Source organism: Rhinoderma darwinii, chromosome 1 (genome assembly GCF_050947455.1).
Source record: "Rhinoderma darwinii isolate aRhiDar2 chromosome 1, aRhiDar2.hap1, whole genome shotgun sequence".
Lineage (NCBI taxonomy): Eukaryota > Metazoa > Chordata > Amphibia > Anura > Rhinodermatidae > Rhinoderma > Rhinoderma darwinii.
The window spans coordinates 565,641,066-565,663,007 of NC_134687.1; positions in this window are offsets into that span (position 1 = coordinate 565,641,066).

A 21,942-nucleotide genomic window follows, 5' to 3' on the forward strand; every position below is an offset into this window, starting at 1 on the left:
AGATTCAGTTGCCTAAAATAACTTATTTTCAACTTGACCAACTAAACGCTCCTATCTTACCTGACGAGTTGTCCAAAGTTATTAGAGCAGCTAAACCATACAAAGCCCCGGGACCGGATGGGTTCTCATCCGAATATTATAAATTCAGTCTATTTTAGCCCCTTATCTCGCCCGTATTTTTAACGTCGCAATGTCTAGAGGGAGTCTTCCAGCTGATATGCTGCAGGCTACCATTGTGACTATTCCAAAACAAGGGAAGCCTCTGACTCTCCCAGCTAATTTTCAGCCCATCTCGTTGCTAAACTGTGACATGAAGCTTTATGCGAAAATATTGGCCCAGCGTCTCTTGACGATTCTTCATACAGTTATTCATAATGATAAGGTGGGTTTTACTCAGGGATGACAGGCTCCAAAGGGCACCAGACGTATTATAAATTTGATTTCTAAGGTGGAGAATGGTCGGACGCCTTCTCTCCTCCTTACTCTGGATGCAGATAAGGCGTTCGACAGGATACAGAGTAAAGGCGATTGGGGCCCTGTACTCCTCACCTTCTGCTCGGGTGTTAGCAAATGGCATGCTGTCTAAACCATTCCATATCACCAATGGTACGAGGCAGGGCTGTCCACTATCTCCCCTACTTTTTACATGTTGATGGAGCCAATGGCAGAACTGATCCGCATGGATATTGGAGTGCGTGGGATATCTGTGGGGCATAGGCAGCACAAAAATGGTTTATTTGCTGACGATGTCATACTGACCCTCACGGACCCGTTGCTTCCCTCCGCAGAGTCTCAGAGATTTTAACACAATTTGGCAGTGTTTCATATTATAAAGTGAATGCCTCCAAGTCTCAGATATTGGGAATATCAATACCATTGGCGTTGCGTCAAGACATTCAGAGGGAGTTTCCGTTTGGTTGGGAGGAGGTGTCGATCCCTTATCTAGGTATCAAATTGTGTTCTCCAACTTCTAAATTGGCCCATATTAATATTCTCCCTCTCCACTCTAAATTGCAAGACGAATTGAAACGCCTATCGGACACTGAGCCTTCCTGGATGGGCCGAGTAGTACAATATAAAATGCTTATCCTCCCTAAGATACTTTAAATTTTTAGGACTGTTATGGTCCCTTTGCCTGCCTTCCTCCTTCGGAAGTTACAGGATCAGATGATGAGGTTTATATGGAAAGATAGTAAACCTTGGATAGCTCGACACCGCCTTTATATACATAGGCAGAGAGGAGGTATGGGAGTGGTGCGCAGTGGCGTAACTACCGCCGTAGCAGCCGTAGCGGCTGCTACGGGGCCCGCGGCATGAGCGGGCCCGTGTCGCCCGCCGGCACGGGCCCCCACCATGGCCGGAGGCTCCGCTAGCAGCCGCCATGGCTGCTACAGAGCGACGCCACTTAACACTACGGCAGAACAGGGAGGTATCTCCCCGCTCTGCCATTAAACAAAAGACATGTATCCCCTATCCACAGGATAGGGGATACATGTGTGATCGCTGGAACTGATAGGGAGAACGGGGGACTGAAAGTCCCCTGAAGTTCTCCATCACAAACCTCGGACTTCCGGGGTCTGTGTCGGCAGCTCTGTAGAAATGAATGGAGCGCTGGTCGCGCTTGTGCGCATGCGTGACCAGCGCTCATTTCATTTTTATTGAGCTGCGCAGACGCCGGAAGTCAGAGGTTAGTCATGGAGAACTTCGGGGGACTTTCGGTCCCCCGTTCTCCCTATCGCTGCCAGCGATCACACATGTATCCCCTATCCTGTGGAGAGGGGATACATGTCTTTTGTAGGACACACTGTAGGTCACATTTTTTTGGGAGGGGGGGGGGCTGTATGGCGTTCCCTACAGGGGGAGGGGCTATATGGCGTTCCCTACAGGGGGGGCTTTATGGCGTTCCCTACAGGGGGGGCTGTATGGCGTTCCCTACAGGGGGGGGGCTATATGGCGTTCCCTACAGGGGGGGCTGTATGGCGTTCTTTACAGGGGGGCTGTATGGCGTACCCTACAGGGGGGGCTGTATGGCGTTCCCTACAGGGAGGGGCTGTATGGCATTTTCTACAGGGGGGCTGTTTGGCGTTCTCTACAGGGGGGCTGTATGGCGTTCTCTACAGGGGGGGCTGTATGGCGTTCTCTACAGAGGGGGCTGTATGGCGTTCTCTACAGGGGGCTTTATGGCGTTCTCTACAGGGGGGCTGTATGGCGTTAGCGCCATACAGCCCCCTCTGTAGATAATGCCATACAGCCCCCCCCCTGTAGATAACGCCATACAGACCCTCTGTAGATATCTACAAAGGGGGCTGTATGGCGTTATCTACATGGGGGGGGCTGTAAAAAAAGGCACTATCTACAAGTGGGGGGGGGGTTTGTGTGACACCCAGGGGAGGGGGAGCCCCAGTCAAAAGTTTGCTTTGGGGCCCAGTCTTTCCTAGTTACGCCCCTGGTGGTGCGGCAATTGAGATTTTGGTGCACTTCATTCTCCGTCTCTAGTTGGCCTACGATTGAACAACATTTGATGCGGGATGTCCCTCTTCCCTCGCTACTCTTAATCCATGCGAAATTTCCTACTAAGGTGTTGCCTAAATTCCCTACGGTGCGAGTCTCGCTACAAGCATGGAGTCATATTTTGCCAATGAGATTTTTTGCAGCCAACTTGTAGATAGCACCCCCACCTCTGTAGATGGCACCTCCCATACCCCGTTCCTATACATAGTGCCACCGTAGCTCCCTGAAGGAGTGGAATCCCCCTGTGGCCGGGGATTCCGCTCATGGACGGAGCGTTTGATGTCTCTGTCGATATATGGACAGTGACATCAGGGACAACTCCTGAAGCGGAATCCCGTTCACAGTGTTGCCAGAGCGGTGGCCGGTGATTTGGCTCCAGGAGAAGCTCCTCACGTAACTATCCATAAATGGACAGAGACGTCAGGGGCTTCTCCTGGAGTGGAATTTCCGGTCACAGCGTCGGCCACAGGGGGATTCCGCTCCTTGAGGGAGTTACAGTGGCGCTATGGATAGAAAGGGGGGATGGGGGTGCCATCTACAGAGGTGGGGGGTGCTATCTACAAGGGGGCTATGCGGCACTACCTACAAGAGGTCTGTGTGGCACTACCTACAAGGGGGTGGTGTGTCACTACCTACAAGGGGGCTGTGTGGCACTACCTGCAAGGGGGCTGTGTGGCACTACCTACAAGGGAGCTATGTGGAACTACCTACAAGGGGCTTTGTGGCACTACCTACAATGGTCTTTGTGGCACTATCCACAGGGGGCTGTGTGACACTTCCTACAAGGGGGCTGTGTGTCACCACCTACAAGGGGGCTATGTGGCACTACCTACTAGGGGCTTTGTGGCACTACCTGCAAGGGGCTTTGTGGCACTACCTAAAAGGGGTATTTGGCACTACCTACAAGGGGGCTGTGTGGCGCTAACTACAAGGCCACACCCCCCCTTGTATGTAGTGCTACACAGCCCCCTTGTAGATAGCAATCCCCACCTCTGTAGATGGCACCCCCATCCCCTCTTCTTATACATAGCATCTCTGTAGCTCCCTGAAGGAGCAGAATCTCACACTACCTACAAAGGGCTGTGTGGAACTACCTACAGGGGGCTGAGTGACACTACCTACAAGGGGGCTGTGTGGCACTACCTACAGTGGGCTGTGTGGCACTATCTACAGGGGGCATCTGTGAGTGACAGGCTGATGGTCATTTTAGTGAGAGTGGAGGGCTGATGGTCATTTTACTGTAAGTGGGGGGCTGATGGTCATTTTACTGTGAGTGGGGGCTGATGGTCTTCAAGTGGTTTCCACCTTTGACCTCCAATTGAAATTAATAGGAGGCAGAAAAAAATCTGTGGCGCTCGTTTGGAGTGCTGTTTGGCCTGCATCTTTTGCATTAGCTTCAATGGCTTCAAAAAACGCAGGCTAAAAAACGCAAAAGAAAAAAGGCAAACAATGCTGTCAATTCAAGAGCTGCCTCAAAATTCCTGAAGGAATTTTGAGTCAGATTTTTTCTGCCTTACAAAAAACTCTGTGTGAGTGTAGTGCTTGTTTTTACCCGTTTTCTATCTTTCTCTAAACAATTTTTGGTAGGTGTGCCCTGAGGAAAATGTTTTTTTCCAGGGGTGACTCGAGTCCGAAAAGGTTGGGAAACTCTGGAATAGGCCATCAATAATTAATGTGTCGGTGTTCGACTTTTGGGACCACTGCAAATCAACTGTTTTGCTTCCTCTTCATTTCATCTTGCTCACTGTGAGTCGTCGACACGCATTTAGCATCCAAGCAATTTTTTTTAGTTTTTACATCGTCGCATTCAAAGAGCTATAACTTTTTTATTTTTCCGTCAACATATCTATATGAGGACTCGGTTTTTAGTTGTAATTTTTAATGGCCCAATTTTGAGGTACATATAATTTTTTTATTAACTTTTATTAACTGTTTTTGGGGGGGAACAGAAAAAAAAAACAGCAATTCCACCATTGTTCTATCCGTTTTAAATGTGTGCCGTTCACTGTGCAGCATAAAAAACGTGTTACCTTTATTCTATGGATCGGTACAATTGCGACAATACCACATATGTATATGTTTTTTATGTTTTACTACTTTTGCACTATAAAAACACTTTTGAACTAAAATTATTTGTTTTAGCAAGCCATAACTTTTTTATTTCTCTGTCAATGTAATATGTGGGCTTGTTTTTTGTGGAACGAGACATACTTTTCATTGGTACTTTTTTGGGGTACCTGGAACTTATTGATTAACTTTTATTATTACTTTTTGGTTGGGCAATGTATAAAAATATAAATTCTGCTATTGTTTTTTGCATTGGTTTTTTTTACAGCGTTCACCTAGAAACTTAAATTAACTTCATTATTTGGGTTATTACGATCCCGGCGATACCATATGTGTGTATTTTTGTTTCTTTTTTTAGACTTTTACTAAATAAAACCACTTTTTAATGGAAAAATATGCATCTTTATGAATAATTTGAATATCACATTAATTACTTATTTTTTCAGTCCCACTAGGGGACTTAACCATGCGATCTTTTGATCGCAGATATAATGCTTTGGTATACTTAGTATACGAAAGCATTATTGCCTGTCAGTGTAAAACTGACAGGCAATCTATTAGGCCATGCCTCTGGCACAGCCTAATAGGCACATAGCCATGGCAGGCCTGGGGGCCTTTGTTAGGCCCCCTGGCTGCCATGGCACCTCATCGGAGGCCCGTGATCGCATTTGCGGGCCGCAGATGGGTGAGAGAGGGAGCCCCCTCCCTCTGTAAACCACTTAAATGCCGCGGTTGCTGTTTACTGCAGCATTTAAGAAATTAAACGGACGCGATCGAAGCAAACTTCGATAACTACCTTTAGAGCAGGAGCCCGGCTGTCATCAGACATCTGAGCACCCGCTCCAGCCTGACAGGACACCCATTCAGGGCTTAGACTAGGACCCCGTGAAAAGGTAACAGGCTAGCCTAAGGCCCCTTAGTGACTGCCGTGAAAAGGCGTATTGGTGGTCACTAAGGGCAGGGCCACATCTACCATGAGGCGCGTTGAGCCTCTGGCTTCATGCGGCACCCTGCAGTGTTTCAGAGGGAGCGGCATTATAGAGCCGATGCCTGATGTTCCCTCCACTTAGCAGCTGCAGGATGTGCTGCCTCCTTAAGAACAGCACATCTCTCCTGTTCCACCTAATAACCCCTCGCTGACCCCCCTCCCCTTGCTCTGCACTCTCCAGTCGCCATTGTAATGCGATCCTGCTCAGTGTCGGGACAGAGAGGGAGGCGCGCAGGGTGTCTGCTCTGCAACTGAAGGGAAATCATGACATGATGGACTCACCAACACTCGCTAGTGGTTTGCTCTGGAGTCTCCGTGCACAGCAAGAGAAGATCCATATAGTCAGCAGTATGTGTATAGTGTATGTCTAGTGCCAGGGGCGTAACTAGGAATGACTGGGGCCCATAGCAAACTTTTGACGCCATACAGCCCCAAACCCACCCAGTAGATAATGCCATACAGCCCTCCCCTTTAGATAACGACATACAGCCCCCCTGTAGATAACGCCATACAGCCCCCCTGTAGATGACGCCATACAGCCCCCTGTAGATAACGCCATACAGCCCCCCCTGTAGATAACTCCATACAGCCCCCCTGTAGATAATGCCATACAGCCCCCTGTAGATAACTCCATACTGCCCCCCTGTAGAATACGCCATACAGCCCCCCTGTATATAACGCCATACAGCCCCCCTGTAGATAATGCCATACAGCCCCCTGTAGATAACTCCATACAGCCCCACCCCATACAGCCTATAGTTTGTCCTACAAAAGAGATGTATCCCCTATCCACAGGATAGTTGATACATGTGTGATCGCTGGCAGCGGGAGTCCCCCGAAGTTATCCATGACAAACCTCGGACTTCCGGGGTCTGCGCAGTTCAATAAAAATGAAAGGAGCGCTGGTCACGCATGCGCACATGCGCGACCAGTGCACAATTCATTTCTATGGAGCAGCCGACAGCCCCTGGAAGTCCGAAGTTTGTCATGGAGAACTTCGGGGGGACTTTCGGTCCCCCGTTCTCCTTATCGCTGGGCATCCCAGCGATCACACATGTATCCCCTATCCTGTGGATGCATGTTATCCACCGGATATGTCATCAGTATATTATCGGTTCGGATCCGACATCCGAACCCTGCACCGATCAGTCGCTCCGGTGGTCTGCGGGTACTGGATGTTATTGCCCATTATGCAATGTACAGAGCCTGAAGCAGTTGGCTCCGTACATAGCATAGCGGCCATGCTGCAGAACTGCAGCTCTGCTCCTATTCAATTGAATTGTACTGCAGCTCGGCCGCTTTTCCGTGGCCGGAGCCAACTGCTTCCAGCATGTACGGCCGATGCACGGAGGCAGCCAGAGTGTCTTAACGGTGCGGGGTCCAGATGTCGGAACCCCACAAATCATGTAATGATGACCTATCTGGTGGAGAGGTCATCAGTTGTATGGTAGTGGACAATCCCTTTAATAGTGTGAGTGGAATTATCTACAGGGGCTTAATCTACAGGGGGCTCTATTGGGCAATATCTACAGTGTAGTGTATTAGTGTTGTGTACAACCAATCTCTATAACTATAGTTCCAAATATCAAATGATAAAATGAGAAGTTCAATATCTTTATTAATAATCCACTAAAAACAAGAACAGCTATAAACAGACAATTAAAATCAACAGAGTAGTAGGACAATGGGGGACACAGCAGGTTTGATATGTATGAATACAATGCCTGGGAGCAGTATATATATATACCCCAAATATTATAGTACAAAAAAGAAGAGTCGTATTTAGGCTATACACGTGTATATAATAATACTCCAAAATTAATCATCACTAACTAATGTGTGCGTTTTTAGGTAGGTCACTAAATGATAGGGTATGCACAATTAGTGTCAAATTTCCCACACAATGGTGATAGGTCCAAATAATGTATATACTAACTATGATTTGAAACCCCTATCTATATAAGGCGTCGTTAACACTAGCGTTAGGGTATGTGCACACGAGAACTGTCTTTTACGTCTGAAAAGACATAATGTTTTCTGGAGAAAACAGCTGCATCGTTTCAGACGTAAAAGCTCCTCCTTGCATTATGCGAGGTGTCTTTGACGCCCGTAATCTTGAGCTGCTCTTCATTGACTTCAATGAAGAATGGCTCAAATTACGTTGCAAAGAAGTGTCCTGCACTTCTTTGCCGAGGCAGTCAATTTACGTGTCGTCGTTTGACTTCTGTCAAACGATGACGCGTAAATGACAGGTCGTCGGCACAGTACGTTGGCAAACCCATTCAAATGAATGGGCAGATGTTTGCCGACATATTGTAGCCGTATTTTCAGACGTAAAACGAGGCATAATACGCCTCGTTTACGTCTGAAAATAGGTCGTGTGAACCCAGCCTTAGTATACGTTTACCTGTCTTCCCGCAGTGGAAGAGAGGATCAAGACATTAAACGGAAAGTATTGGTTCCGTTAGAATTACCATTGATTTCAATGGTAATTCTTTTGTTTCAGTTGCTTTCCGTTTGTCTCCGTTTGCTAGGTTTTCTGGTTTTCTTTTATGGAAGCAAAAGTGCAGTCTGCAGAACTTTTATTTCCAGGAAAAAATGTATTTAGTGACCTACCTGAAACCGTACACATTTGTGAGTGATGATTAATTTTGGTGTATTATTATATACATGTGTATAACCTAAATCCTACTCTTCTTTGTACTCTAATATTTGAGATATATATCTATTTTTGTATTTGTGTCAGTATATACTGCTCCTAGGCATTGTATTCATACATATCAAACCTGCTGTGTCCCCCATTGTCCTACTACCCTGTTGATTTTAATTGTCTGTGTACAACTGTTCTTGTTTTTAATGGATTATTAATAAAGTTATTGATACTCTCAATTTGTTATCCTTTGATTTTTAGTGATTGGTTGTATATTAAAGTAGTACCTAGTATCCATATCACATGTTACTACCGGGTATGTACCTTCTGTTATTTATAGGTTGTCAATATCTGAAGGGGGCCCTATTTACAGGGGGCACTGTGTGTGTGGGGGGGGGGGAGCACAGCTTTTTGGTGCTATTATATTCTTGGTGTAGTGTTTGGCAACATGAGAATTTTATCTTTGTTTATAGATGAGGACTTTTTTGAAAAGTGAAAAGCTGAAGAAATCTGTGCGGCAAACTGCAGAAATGGGCCGTGGCCGGGAGAAGTCATCATAGAGGTCTGAACCGGATGGAGAAGATAAGAGAGAAAGAACGGCTAGAATCTGAGAAGTTGTCACCTGTGAGTCACTAAATGTTCATTCTTCCTCTAATCAGTACTGTAGTCACTGTATGATCTGCAGCGAGATGATGGGTGGTATGATTTTTTTTGTGAAACAGCATCTCCTTACCATTGTTCCGGCCACGCTGGAAGCTGAAATTTTACGCTGTACAAACCTATACGGCAGGGATTAAACTGAATTTGCAAATGATCTCTGTACTGAGCTGTATTTATGCTGATTATATAGGATATTTTTATAAAAACAAAATTGCAGGGCAGATGGAATTGTTTTCAATTCATTGTATATTTAATGGGAACCTGTCAGATAATTTTAACCCCTTGAACCTCCACCATGCAGTAATACATGACCTGACAATATTTCCAAACATTCCTCTGTATGTTTTTTTTCAGATGCAGCTAAATATATCAAATCAACTGATTAAAACAGCACATGCCATTTGCTAATTACTCTATAAAGGGTCATGGGTCGGTGCCGCTATCCTGAAGAGTCACACAGCACTGACTCCAAACCCACCTTTCCATGCTTGATTGACACCTCCTTGCTGTTCTACATCACTACCAGTCTCCTCCAACTTTCCCGAATGCACCACGCACTATGCAGCGAGGCGTTTTTTGCCAGACTTCATTGCTGCACCGCGCATGCCAGGGAAGTCTAAGGCAATGGCGCATCCAAATGAGCTTGAGGCATAGGGGGGGGGCGCTATTTCAATTTTTGCCTCAGGCAGCAGAAAAGCTAGAATCGGCCCTGACTAAGGGGTTAAGGCTTAGAATTAATCAAGCAATGAATGAAGTATAATTGATCAAGGAAGGTTGAAATTGATGGACCTCTGTCATTTTTCAACCTATTCAACTATGTCACAATCAATATTACCTCCTTTCCAAGTGTAGCTAAACGTTTGACAAACTTCTGACGTGTCATAAAGACACGTCAGAAGTTTGGATTGCTGGGGTCCGAGCACTGAGACCCCCACCAATCGCTAGAAGGAAGCAGCTGAAGTGCTCGTGTGAGCGCTCAGCCGCTTCGTGTCTGTTTGGCTTTTTCCGGAAAGCCAATGTATCGGTGTATGGGCTCATAGACTTTATATTGAGTCCTTACACAGATACATTTATTTCCGGGGAAAAAAGGAAACTTTATAGTAATGCAAACGGAGGCTTTAGTTTCCGTTTGGCTTTTCGTTCAAGGGTTCCTCTGGCGGAAAGTACAACGGAACCCATGAACCGAAAAGCAACGCTGATGTGAACAGGCCCTTTGTTTTCATTGTTTTTAGCAAAATAGGTCCAAAATTCTGCACTCATTTTTTTGTTTATATATTCAGAGCTGTTGAAGATGATGCAGAGTTTTAAATCCCCTGTATAAACATATATTTAAGTTATACAATTATGGCGGATTGTAGCTACCACTAGGGGGTGCTTAGGAACTTACTGCATACTGTTCTACAATATATTGAAGTCAATAATAACTCAATATGCTGTACGTTCTTAAGCTTTCTCTTGATCTTTGCTATGTGCGCCACTGCAGATGTCTGTATATTGTCTAGATTGGAAATGATTACCTACTGTATAAGTTATTAGTCTTAGACTTTCTTGCAATTTTAGGCTACATTCACACGAGCATGACAGATTTACACGCATAAAAAACGCGCTTAAATCTGGTCCGTGTGCGTTGCATTATGCATCAGTGTGCTTTGCAAGCGGCATGCGTTTTTCACACATTCGCAAAGCACTTCTTTTTTTTTTCCAATGGAATTGATGCCTAAATCCCGCACAGCACATGGATGTGCATCCATGTGCTGTCCGTAGTTTTCACGCACCAATTGACTTCAATGGGCGCGTAGGTGGGTGAAGATGCACCAATATAGGACATGCAGTGAGTTTTACGCAACAGACTCTCGCTGCGTGAAAACTCACACATGTGTGAATAGCCCCATTAAAATGCATGGGTCCCTGTGCTGTGAGTGATTTCCATGCACAGGACACGGACAAGTTTTACGCTTTAGGCCCCATGCACATGAACGTAAAAACGCCCGTAATCACGGCCCGTAATTACGGGCCCATAGACTTCTATTGGCCACGGGTACCTCCCCGTATGCTTACGGGAAGGTGCCCGTGCCATTGAAAAATATAGAACATGTCCTATAAAGCCTCCCACTGTAAATTATAGGAATATTAGCAATTCTGCGACCATATAAAAACAGTAGACCAATGTTAAATATTATTTATAAACATGTAAATTGAAATTTTCTATTGATGTGTATTGTAAGATAATATATTTTTAAGGACCTTTAATTAATGTAAACATTACAAGTACAGTATATTATCATTATTATCCTTATTATTCATTATTATTATTATTAATAATAATATTATATGTATTGTTTGCTGCTATTACTGTTATTCATTTCATTTATGTTTGCCTGCCATAAACATAGCATATAATAGATCCACGCCCCTGGTGTGCTAATGTAGGCATTGAATACTGATTTTATTTTAACTTCCAGTAATACCCTCCCTCCTCGTCCTCTAGAAGACAAGGTTCTTATTACATCATCATAATGCTGTTCCTCATTGATGAAATCCAGGGCTGATAATGACACAATGAATCTTCCAATCAGATAATATACTTATATTTATGAGGGGTTTTATGCATTTAATTTTATATCTACCAGTCGGTACCATCCTTCAGCTAAATCTTTTATGTGTTACACGACTGGTGACATCTATAAGAAGAACAAGAGAACATTATTTTAAAGTTACTTCATAACACTTAAATAACTATTCCATTCTGAAGGTATTGATACATGGATGCAATTATTATCATGTAGAAATATACCATTATAGGCAAGACAAAAAAAATGTCCCTCTTAATGTTCTTACTCATTGTCCCATGTTTGGAGCACAATGTATTTTAGCAAAGCACAGAATTTAAATATCTTGTAGCCAAGGTGGGTCTTCTGTCTGGGCTACGAGATTCACATTTCCTTTGACTTTTGTGTGAACTGTCTCAGTGATAGAAAACAGAGGGTGGTTATTAACAGTACATACTCAGATTGGGTGACCATTATTAGTGGGGTGCCACGGGGGTCAGAATTGAGTCCTATGCTGTTTAATATATTTATTAATGACCTTGTAGAGGGATTGCACAGTAAAATTTAAATTTTTGCAAATGATACTAAAATGAGCAAAGTACTTAACACAAAGGAGGACTATATTCTTTTACAAATGGATCTAGAGAAGTTGGAGGCTTGGGCAGAAAAATGGCAAATGATGTTAACCCCCTTCGTGCACCACATCATAATAGCATGTGGTGGCGCGGGGGGTGATGTATGGAGCGGGCTCACGTGCTGGGCGCGCTCCATTTCTTGCGGGTGTCAGCTGTGTTTTACAGCTGACACCCAGGACTAACAGCCAGGAACGGCGATCACGCTGTTCCTGGCCATTTAATCCCTCAAATGCTGTGGTAGTAGTAAAGTCCCCTAGTGGGACTAGTAAAAAAGTTTAACCAGCATGGTGAACGTCGCAAAAAATAAAATAAAAAAACATGTTTTCTTTGAATCCAGTCTTAAAAAAAATGTGATAAAAAGCGATCAAAAAGTCGCATCTACTCCAAAATGGTAGCAATAAAAACTACAAGTCGACCCACAAAAAAAAAGCCCTCATATAACTGCATCGGCGAGAAAATAAAAAGTTAAGGCTCTTCAAATATGGAGACACAAAAACAAATAATTTTGGGAAAAAAATGTTTTCACTGTGTAAAAGTAGTAAAACATACAAAATATATACACATTTGGTATCATTGCCATCACAACAACCCACTGAATAAAGTTGTATTATTTATACCACACGGTAAACAGTGTAAATTTAGGACGCAAAAAAGTGTGGCGAAATTGCCATTTCCCCCCCCCCCCCCAAAAAAAAAGTTAATAAAAGTTATTCAATAAATTCTATGTACCCCAAAATGCTGCTTTTAAAAATTGCAACTTGTCCTGCAAAAAACAAGACCTTATACAGCTATGTCGATGCAAAAATAAAAAAGTTATAGCTGTTTGAATGAGACGATGGAAAAACTTAAAAAATGGCTTGGTCATTAAGGTCTAAAAGAGGCTGGTCATTAAGGGGTTAAAGTCGAAGCTATTACATTATACCATTATTTAACTCACACGGTGAACGTCGTAAAAAATAAAATGTTTAAAACGCCAAAATCGCTAAAAAACGGCCGTGTGAATACACCCATAGAACATCATTGTTCTAAAAAAGGGCCGTGTGTCATTTGAATGTAGACTTATGGCTCTCAGAATGTGGTGAAACTAAACAATTTATTTTTATTTATTTTTAAAAGTAGTAAAATAAAAAGAAAACTATATAAATTTGGTATCACCATAATCGTATCGAGCCGCCAAATAAAGTTAAAGGAGTTTTCCGACACTACCGCTCAAATTTTTAAAAGGTCTGGCCGCACTACAAATATTCCAAATAGTCCCCCCAAATACCTTTCTCCAGTTTATTTAATTTTTCTGTTGATACTCGTTGCCCAGGATTGCTTACAGTGTTTGTTTATGTACATGATTCCTGGTCCGCGGCTGCTTTGATGTAATTGGATGCGGGCGGCGCATGCGCAGTAGACACATTTGTGTCTGTATGAAAATAGAAGGTGCAGGCATGGAGCATGCGTGGAACAGAGATCTCAGCTAACTGGAACAATCCCTGTAACAGACGTCACTCATGACGTGCTGTACAGGCCAGAGGCCGGAAGGAAGCTGTTGCAGACTATGGATGGGAAATCACCGGAAGTGTAAAATTCACAGGGGGTCGGCGTCACGTGACCAGCGACGGGAATGGTAAAACAGGGCATTTTCTGAAACGTAAGTAAATTCCAAAATGTGTTTGATTGGTAACTTGAGGTAAATAGCATTTAGATAGTTAGTCCTGAAAAACCTCTTTAACTTGTCTTTTCTACTGCACGGTGAAAGACGTAAAAACGAAACCCAAAAAACAATGGAGGAATCGCTTTTTTTTTCAATTTCAGCCCGCAAATATTTTTTTTCAGTTTCCCAGTACAATATATAGTACGTTTAAGGGCATGGCCAGACGTGGCGGAATTGCTCTGGAATTCCGTTGCGGCCAGTCCGCTGCGGGAATCCACAGCGGACATTTTCTCCATTGGTTTCCACACCTTTTTAGTTAGGTTCGTGCACACGTGGTGGAAAACTCCGCTGCGGACCATAGGCTGCGGTGCGAAATAAAAAAATGATAGCTCTTGAAAGGTGGGGAGTGAAAAACTAAAATGAAAAAGCAAAAAAAAAAATTGCTCAGTCCTGAAGGGGTTAATACTGAATAATGTAAGGTGATGCACCATTACATACTAAAAGGAAAAATACAGGTTAAAACTAACATGGAAAAGGACTTAGAAAATTTAGTTGACTGTAATGCAACCAGCGTCAGGCAGCTGCTTCCAAGGCAAATAACATCATGGGGTGCATCAAAAGGTGCACATGACAAGAACATAGTTCTACCACTTTATAAATCTCTAGTAAGAGGGAACATAACATGGAAGGAGTGCAGCCACATGCAGCAAATTTTGTTGCAGAAATTTCTGAGACTGAAGATCAGTTCCATTTATCTGAATGGAACGTGCAGAAATCCATGTGCTTATTATAGGAACAACCCCGTTTAGACGAATAGTACTGATTTTCAGTCGTAGAAATTTCTACAACAAAATCTGCAGCGTCTGAACTCACCCATAGACACTATTTTGACATGCTTGACAAGTGGGTGTGGCTTATCAGAGAAGTGGGCATTGTTTAGTTGGAAAGGGCATGGCTTAAAATGTGTCACATAGTTAAAAAATTGCATCGAGTATACTAAACCAAACAAGAGGTGGTATAAGGAAGAGAAAAGTGTCTCGTATGTCTAGCTACAAGCCCCAAATTTCAGTATCAGTAAATTTGCCACACTATTATGGGCACCAGTGCACAAGAAAGACATAGAAGAGCTTGAGCAGGTTCAAAGGCAGGCAACTAAAGTAATAAATGGGATGGGTAGCCTGCAGTACCCAAAAAAGATGATAAAAATTAGCCCTTATTCACACGACAGGGTTTCCCGGCCGGGTTACGGCCGTTCATAAAACGGCTGTCACACGGCTGCAGTAGGAATAATAGACCCCTAATGGGGCTATTCACACGACCTTTTTTTTTTTTGACGGCCCGGTAAACCGGGCCGTCAAAAAATGGGACATGCCCTATTATCGGCCATTTACCCGGCCGCCCGGCTCCCATAGAGGTCTATGGGGCCGGGTAATACACGGCCATCACCGGGATGTGTCCCGAGTGATGGCCGGGTTTTCCGGAGCCTGCGCTCTATCTCCTCCTCCTCACAGCGCAGAGTGCATGTGAGGAGGAGGAGGAGTTGATGCCATTCTGACGAATGGCATTGCTGTACACGGTGTGGCAGGGCCGGGGTGTACAGCAGGTGGAAGGGAGCGCTGCGCTGGCTCCCTTCCCCTGCTTGAAAAGACTTCTATGGGAGCCGGGCGGCCGGGTACCCGGGCGAAGATAGAGCATGTCCTATTTTTTGACGGCCGTTTTTACCGGCCGTCAAAAAATCGGTCGTGTGAATAGCCCCATTAGGGGTCTATTATTCCTAATGCAGCCGGGTGCCGGCCGATTTATGAACGGCCGGCATCCGGCCGGGAAACCCTGCCGTGTGAATGAGGCCTAAGGATTATTTAGTTTAGAAAAAGACAGATGAGCGGTGACCCAATAACTCTGTATAAAAATATCGAAGGTAAATACAGAGATCTCTCTCATGATCTATTTATACCCAGAACTGCAAGGGGATTCTTTGTTGTCAGAGCCCTGAAACTAAAAAGTTCAAAAGAGGCATGGATGCATTGAGTGTAATAATGTTACAAGTTATGGTTAATAGATTACTAGAGATGGGTCGTTGATCCAGGGATTTATTCTGATTGGGATAATAGAGTCAGAAAGGAATTTTCCCCTAAAATTAGAATATTTGGCTTTTGCCTCATGGCGGTTTTGCCTTTCTTTGGATCACAATTGCAGAATAATAGGCTGAACTGGTTGGACATTAGTTTTTCAGTCTTACAAACTATGGTAATGTAAGTAAGGGACAAGCTTTCGGTCCAATATTCCTGAAAATCAAATAATCAAGCACCAGTTACAGCACAGTACCAGGCTTTCCCCAACTGTTTACCAAGATTTTAATGGAGTCATAGTAAGAACATGGCCTTAGACGGTTGTTTCAAGCCGGGATTTGAACCCTGTTGTCTCACTTAAATATCAAGAGTGGAATGTATAAAATTATGTTTATAGGGAATAATATCACCAATATAGTGTAAGGCCTATGGTGGGATCTCTGACTTACATATCTTTTTTGCAAGGCTCTGTTTTCAATCATATGAATACTCTCATGTTACAATAGCACCAACAAAGTAATAGACAAAGATATAGTAACTTTTAATTTGGTCGTGCATTGTTTCGACTCAGCAGCCTTCATCAAGCACGTGCTTACGCCCCATACACACGACTGTAAAAATTGTCCGTAATTGCGGACTGTAATACGGTCCGCAATTACGGACTCATTCAGTTCTATTGGCCGCGGACACCTTTCCGTATCCCTACGGATGGGTGTCCGTGACGTAGAAATGTTCCAAAAATTATGGAACATGTCCGTTCCGGCGGTGAAGAAGATACATCTTGCAAAAGAGTACACAGCCCTTGTAAAATTACTCCTCTACCAAGAAGGTTTTGAAGCGAGGAGCTCATCCAATCACTTACGGTAGAAAGCAATTCGTATATATTTTAGAATGCTAATTACTACATATATTAAAGAGCTTAAAATAAACTTGGCACAACTGTCTCAGGATCTTCTCTCACTCTCATGGGAGGCAAAGTGCCAGAAGAATATCAGAAGAAAGATTAAAATGGTCACTTGATTAAAAGGAATTGTTGTAAAGTTTGAGGAGGTTGTAGTTTGATATGGTGTCTTGCTGTTTTCCATATGCAAAACAAGACTTTTTTAAAGAATTATTTTACCATTTTGTACACCGTATGTGCATTTGTTTTTCATTTTTTCTTTACATTGACTCAGTCATTAATTGAATACACAATCTGCTGTTCCCTGATGTTATTTGATCAACTTACTAGCTCATTTACTTTCAAGCGTGTTTTCAGAATTAAATAAGGTAAGACAACTTGAATAGGAGCTAATATGCTTGCTAAGAAAAGTGTGAAAATAGCTGCAGGGTCCCTCATGGTCTATTTAGACCATCTGCACAACCACAGAATATAAATTAAAACAAAGAAAAAGTTAGGCAAATGAAAAATGCTGGAGCTTACCAGAGGGTTATTATATTTGTACAAGCAAATAAATGAAACAATGTGTCAAATAACAGATAATCAAAATGTGTCTCAAAGTATTAAAGGGAAACTGTCATGTTAAAAATGCAGTCCAATCTGCGGGCAGCATGTTATAGAGCAGGAGGAGCTGAGCAGATTGATTTATATTTTGTAGCAAAAGATTCAGAAGAAAAAGTCCAGAAGGCGGGTCCTACACAGTGATTGACAGCTTTCCCTGTATGAATGTAATTACAGAGATAGTTGTCAATCACTGAGCAGAACTGCCCACTGGACTCCTATGCCCAGATCCAGCAGAGGTTTAAATTAATAAAATTACAAGTACTGAATCTTTTCATGCACAAATTTATATCAATCTGCTCAGCTCCTCCTACTATACAACATGCTGCCCACAGATTGGTCTGCATTTTCAATGTGACAGGTTCCCTTTAGCCCCTTCCCGACATTTGTCTTTTGGATACATCATGGAAAGCCAGTGCTTCCCGCAATTTGCCGTATCCATACGTCAAATGGTGGACAACGGCTCAGAAGTCGGTGCCACCATTCCTGGGTGTCCGCTGTATGTCACAGCTGACACCCTGCTGTAGTGGCAGGGACCAAAGTTAGCTCTGATCCCCACTATTAACCCCTAAAATGCAGTGGTCAAAAGCGAACGCTGCATTTGAGGTGTTTGCAGCTCATCGCCACCCCAGCAACAAAATTGCCGGGTTACAGTGGCTGCAATGGAAACTGGAGTCCTAATACTGGCCTCCCGATCTGCCTAGTATGTAAGCCTTCCATGCCCCGCCCAGAGGCAGGGCCTAAAAGGCTTCCGTAGCCGACGGCAAGATGGCGCCTGCTCAGGAGCCAAAAAGTGGTCCAAAAAGGGTGCCTATAAAAACTATAGCTCGTCTTGTAAAAAACAAGCCCTCAAACAGCTCCGTCAACGAAAAAATTAAAAAGTTATGATAATCACAACATGGCAACAGAAAAAAAACATTATTTTTACAAAAGTAATTTTATTGTGCAATATGTTGTAAAACATAAAAAAGTGCTATAAATTTGGTATCGCGGAATCGTACTGTTGACATGTAATTTATAACGCATGGTGAACGATTTATAAAAAACTATGCCAGAATTGCTGTTTTTTGGTCACCTTGCCTCCCAAAAAATAGGATAAAAAGTAATCAAAAGGTCGCATGTACCCTAAAATGGTACTAATAATAACTTTGGCTCATCCCGCAAAATAACAGCCCTCATACCACTACATCTATGAAAAAATAAAATAAGATAACGCTCCAATAATTCAGGAAATAAAAAAATATGCATTTGTGCAGGCCCGAGGGGAACATTTGTTCTGTTTCAAAATGCGATTTATCAAGGCCCTAAAATTAGGGAACCAGGAAGGGGAGGGCCAAAACATATCTGCTGGAAGTGAGGGCGCCCGTATTATACCAGGACAACATTTTCCCAGCAAAATTCCCCAAACTGCAAATGTGCGGAGTGTGGACCAAAAGGGGATAAGAAAGGACATTTATCAGTGCGACGCTGGCATGTGCATAAAGGATTGCTTCACAGCGTAACAAATATTTATGGATAATTTTATTGTTTTGTTACCCCATTATTATACCACCTGACTATGCCCCTGATGTACTCTGCCTAGTTTACATGTACCCCCACATTATAATTGAAAACACCAGCAATACTCAAACAAAAGTACTACCAAGCCAAATCCACGCTCCAAAAGCCAAATGGCACTCCCTCCCTTCTGAGCCCTATAGTGTGCCCAAACAGTAGTTAAAAATGCTCACTACACCCCTTAATAAATGCCTTGAGGGGTGTAGTTCCAAAATGGGGTCACTTCTCAGGATTTTTTTTTATTATTTCACATCAGTGCCTCTGAAATTGTCAACCAATACTTTGTAAAACGCCAAATTAGGCCTCAATTTCGCATGGTACTCTTTCACTCCTGAGCCTAGTCGAATGTCCAGGCAAAAGATTAGGGCCACATGTAGGGTGTTTCTAAAACGGGAAACATATAATAATTACAGAGCTGTCTTGTTATGGTGGCACAAGTTTGGCACCACATATTGGCATATCTATGGAAAAATTCCCATTTTCACACTGCAACATCGAGTGCACACCAATTTCTGGAGAACTTCGGGGTTAACATGCTCACTACACCCCTAGGTGAATACCTTGAGGTGTGCAGTTTTCAAAATGGGGTCACTTCTGGGGGGGGGCTTCCACTGTTTTGATCCCACAGGGGCTTTGCAATTGCAACATAGCGCCCAGAAAGCAATCCGGCAAAATCTTCACTCCAAAAGCCGTATACCGCTCCTTCCCTCTGAGCTCAACTGTGTGCCTAAACAGCAGTTTATGACCACATATGGGGTATTGCCGTACTCGGGAGAAATTGCTTAACAAATGTTGGAGTGCTTTTTCTCCTTACAAATATAATGGTGGTTTCTCTTGGCTCAAATACCCACAAAATCTCTCTCAGACCGGAGCAGGCAAAACTAAATAGGGTATGATCCAACAAATACCCTAAATAGCATATATAAAGTACAGTGAAGTTTACCGCTCAGACGGCACTGGTAACAGTCCAATATCATTCAGTATAGACACTCTCTCCCAGAAAAATGCAGTGGACAGTCCGCAATCCAATGAGGGTGTGGATGGTAATTCTTATCCTTGTAGTTCCACCAAGCTCCTTATCGTCTCCCTCCACATTCAAAGAACTCCTGGTAGGAAAAGGATCTTATGTCTAGAAGTAACAAGAAATAAAAGCATCAAGGTAAGTAAAAATCTTTAAAATTTCTAGGCGGCACGCCAAACACTCTCGCCCGACCCTGGGTTTCGCCCTTCCGGCTTCCTCTGGGGCTTTTTCTACTTAATTTGTTGAGAAAATCAAATTTTTGGGGCTAAAGCTAGGTCTTATTGGAAAAAAATATGAGATTTTTATTTTCACTAACCAATTCTAATAAAATCCATAAAACACCTGTGTGGTCAAAAAGCTCACAACACCCCTAGATTAATTCCTCACCTCAAGGGGTGTAGTATCCCAAACTGAGTCACTTTTTGGGTAGATTCCACTGTTTTGGTTTCACAGGAGCTTTGCAAAAGCAACATGGTGCCAAGAAACCAATCCAGCAAAATCTGTGCTCCAAAAGCCAAATGGCGCTCTTTCTCTTCTGAGCCCTATCGTGTGCCCAAACAGCAGTTTATGACCACATATGTGGTATTTCCGTACTCCAGAGAAGTTGCTTTACAAATGTTGTGGTACTTTTTCTCCTTTATTTGTTGAGAAAATGAAAAATTATTTTGAGCTAACGCTACGTCTTTTTGAAGAAAAGTGATTTTTCTTATTTTGACTGTCCAATTCTAATAAAATGTATGAAACACATGTGGGGTCAAAATGCTCACTACACACCTAGATGAATTCCTCAAGTGGTGCAGTTTCGTAAATGGAGTTACTTTTGGGTAGCTTCCACTGTACTGGTCCCTCAGGGGCTTTGCAAAAGCGACATGGTGCCAAGAAACGAATCCAGCAAAATCTGCGCTCCAAAAGCCAAATAGCAGCTCTTTTATTCTGAGCCCTACCGTGTGCCCAAACAGAAGTTTATGACCACATATGGGGTATTTCCCTACTGGTACCTTAGGGGCTTTGCAAAAGCAACATGGTGCCAAGAATCCAAACCAGCAAAATCTGTACTCCAAAAGCCAAATGGTGCTCCTTCCCTTCTGCGCTCTGCTGTGTGCCAAAACAGTAGTTTCTGACCGCATATGGGGTATTTCCAAACTCCAGAGAAGTTGCTTTACAAATGTTAGGGGGCTCTTTTTTCTTTATTCCTTGTAGACATTGTTTTTGTTTTAGCTAAAACTACATCTTATTGAAAAAAATGAATTTATTTTATTTTCACGTCCAAATTCTAATAAAATCCATAAAAACACCTGTGCGGTCAAAATGCTCACTACATCCCTAGATTAATTCATTGTGGGTGTAGTTTCCAAAATAGTTTGTTTGGGGATGTTTCCTTTGTTTTGGCATCGCAAGACCTCTTCAAATCTGACATGGTGCCTAAAATATATTCTAATAAAAATAAGGCCCCAAAATCTACTAGGTGCTCCTTTGCTTCTGAGGTCTGTGCTGTAGTCTATTACCACACTAGGTGACGTGTCTGGTACGTCGGCATTGCAAGTTACTTACTGCAATCCGACGTACCATACACGTCCTGAAGATGAAGTGGGCACAGGAGCTGTGCTTGCTTCATCTACAGCGGGTTTCAGCTTTAATATACAGCTGACATCGCGCTGCAACGGCGGTGATTGCAGTTACCACCGATCGCCGCCGTTTAACCCCTTAAATGTGGAAGTCTGTAGTGACTGTCGAATTTAAGTGGTCGGCAGAAAGAGGGGGCTCCCTCTGTACCCCACTCCCCCCGTGATCTCGGGTGCTGGTGGTTGCTATGGCAACCAGGAAGCCTAGCAACGGTTTCCTGGTTGGCCAGGTACGGAAGCCTATTAGGTCCTACCCAAGGCAGGACCTAATAGTCTTAACTGTCAGTTGAAGAATGACAGTTAAAATACACTCCACTACATACATAGTGCAGTGTATTGTATCGGGGATCAGAAGATCAGATCTTCAAGTCCCCAAGTAAGTGTAATGAAAAAAGTTAAAAAAAATTTAAGAAAAATAAATAAAAAGTTTTAAGTAATAAAAACAATAAATCGCCCTGTTTTCCTGATGG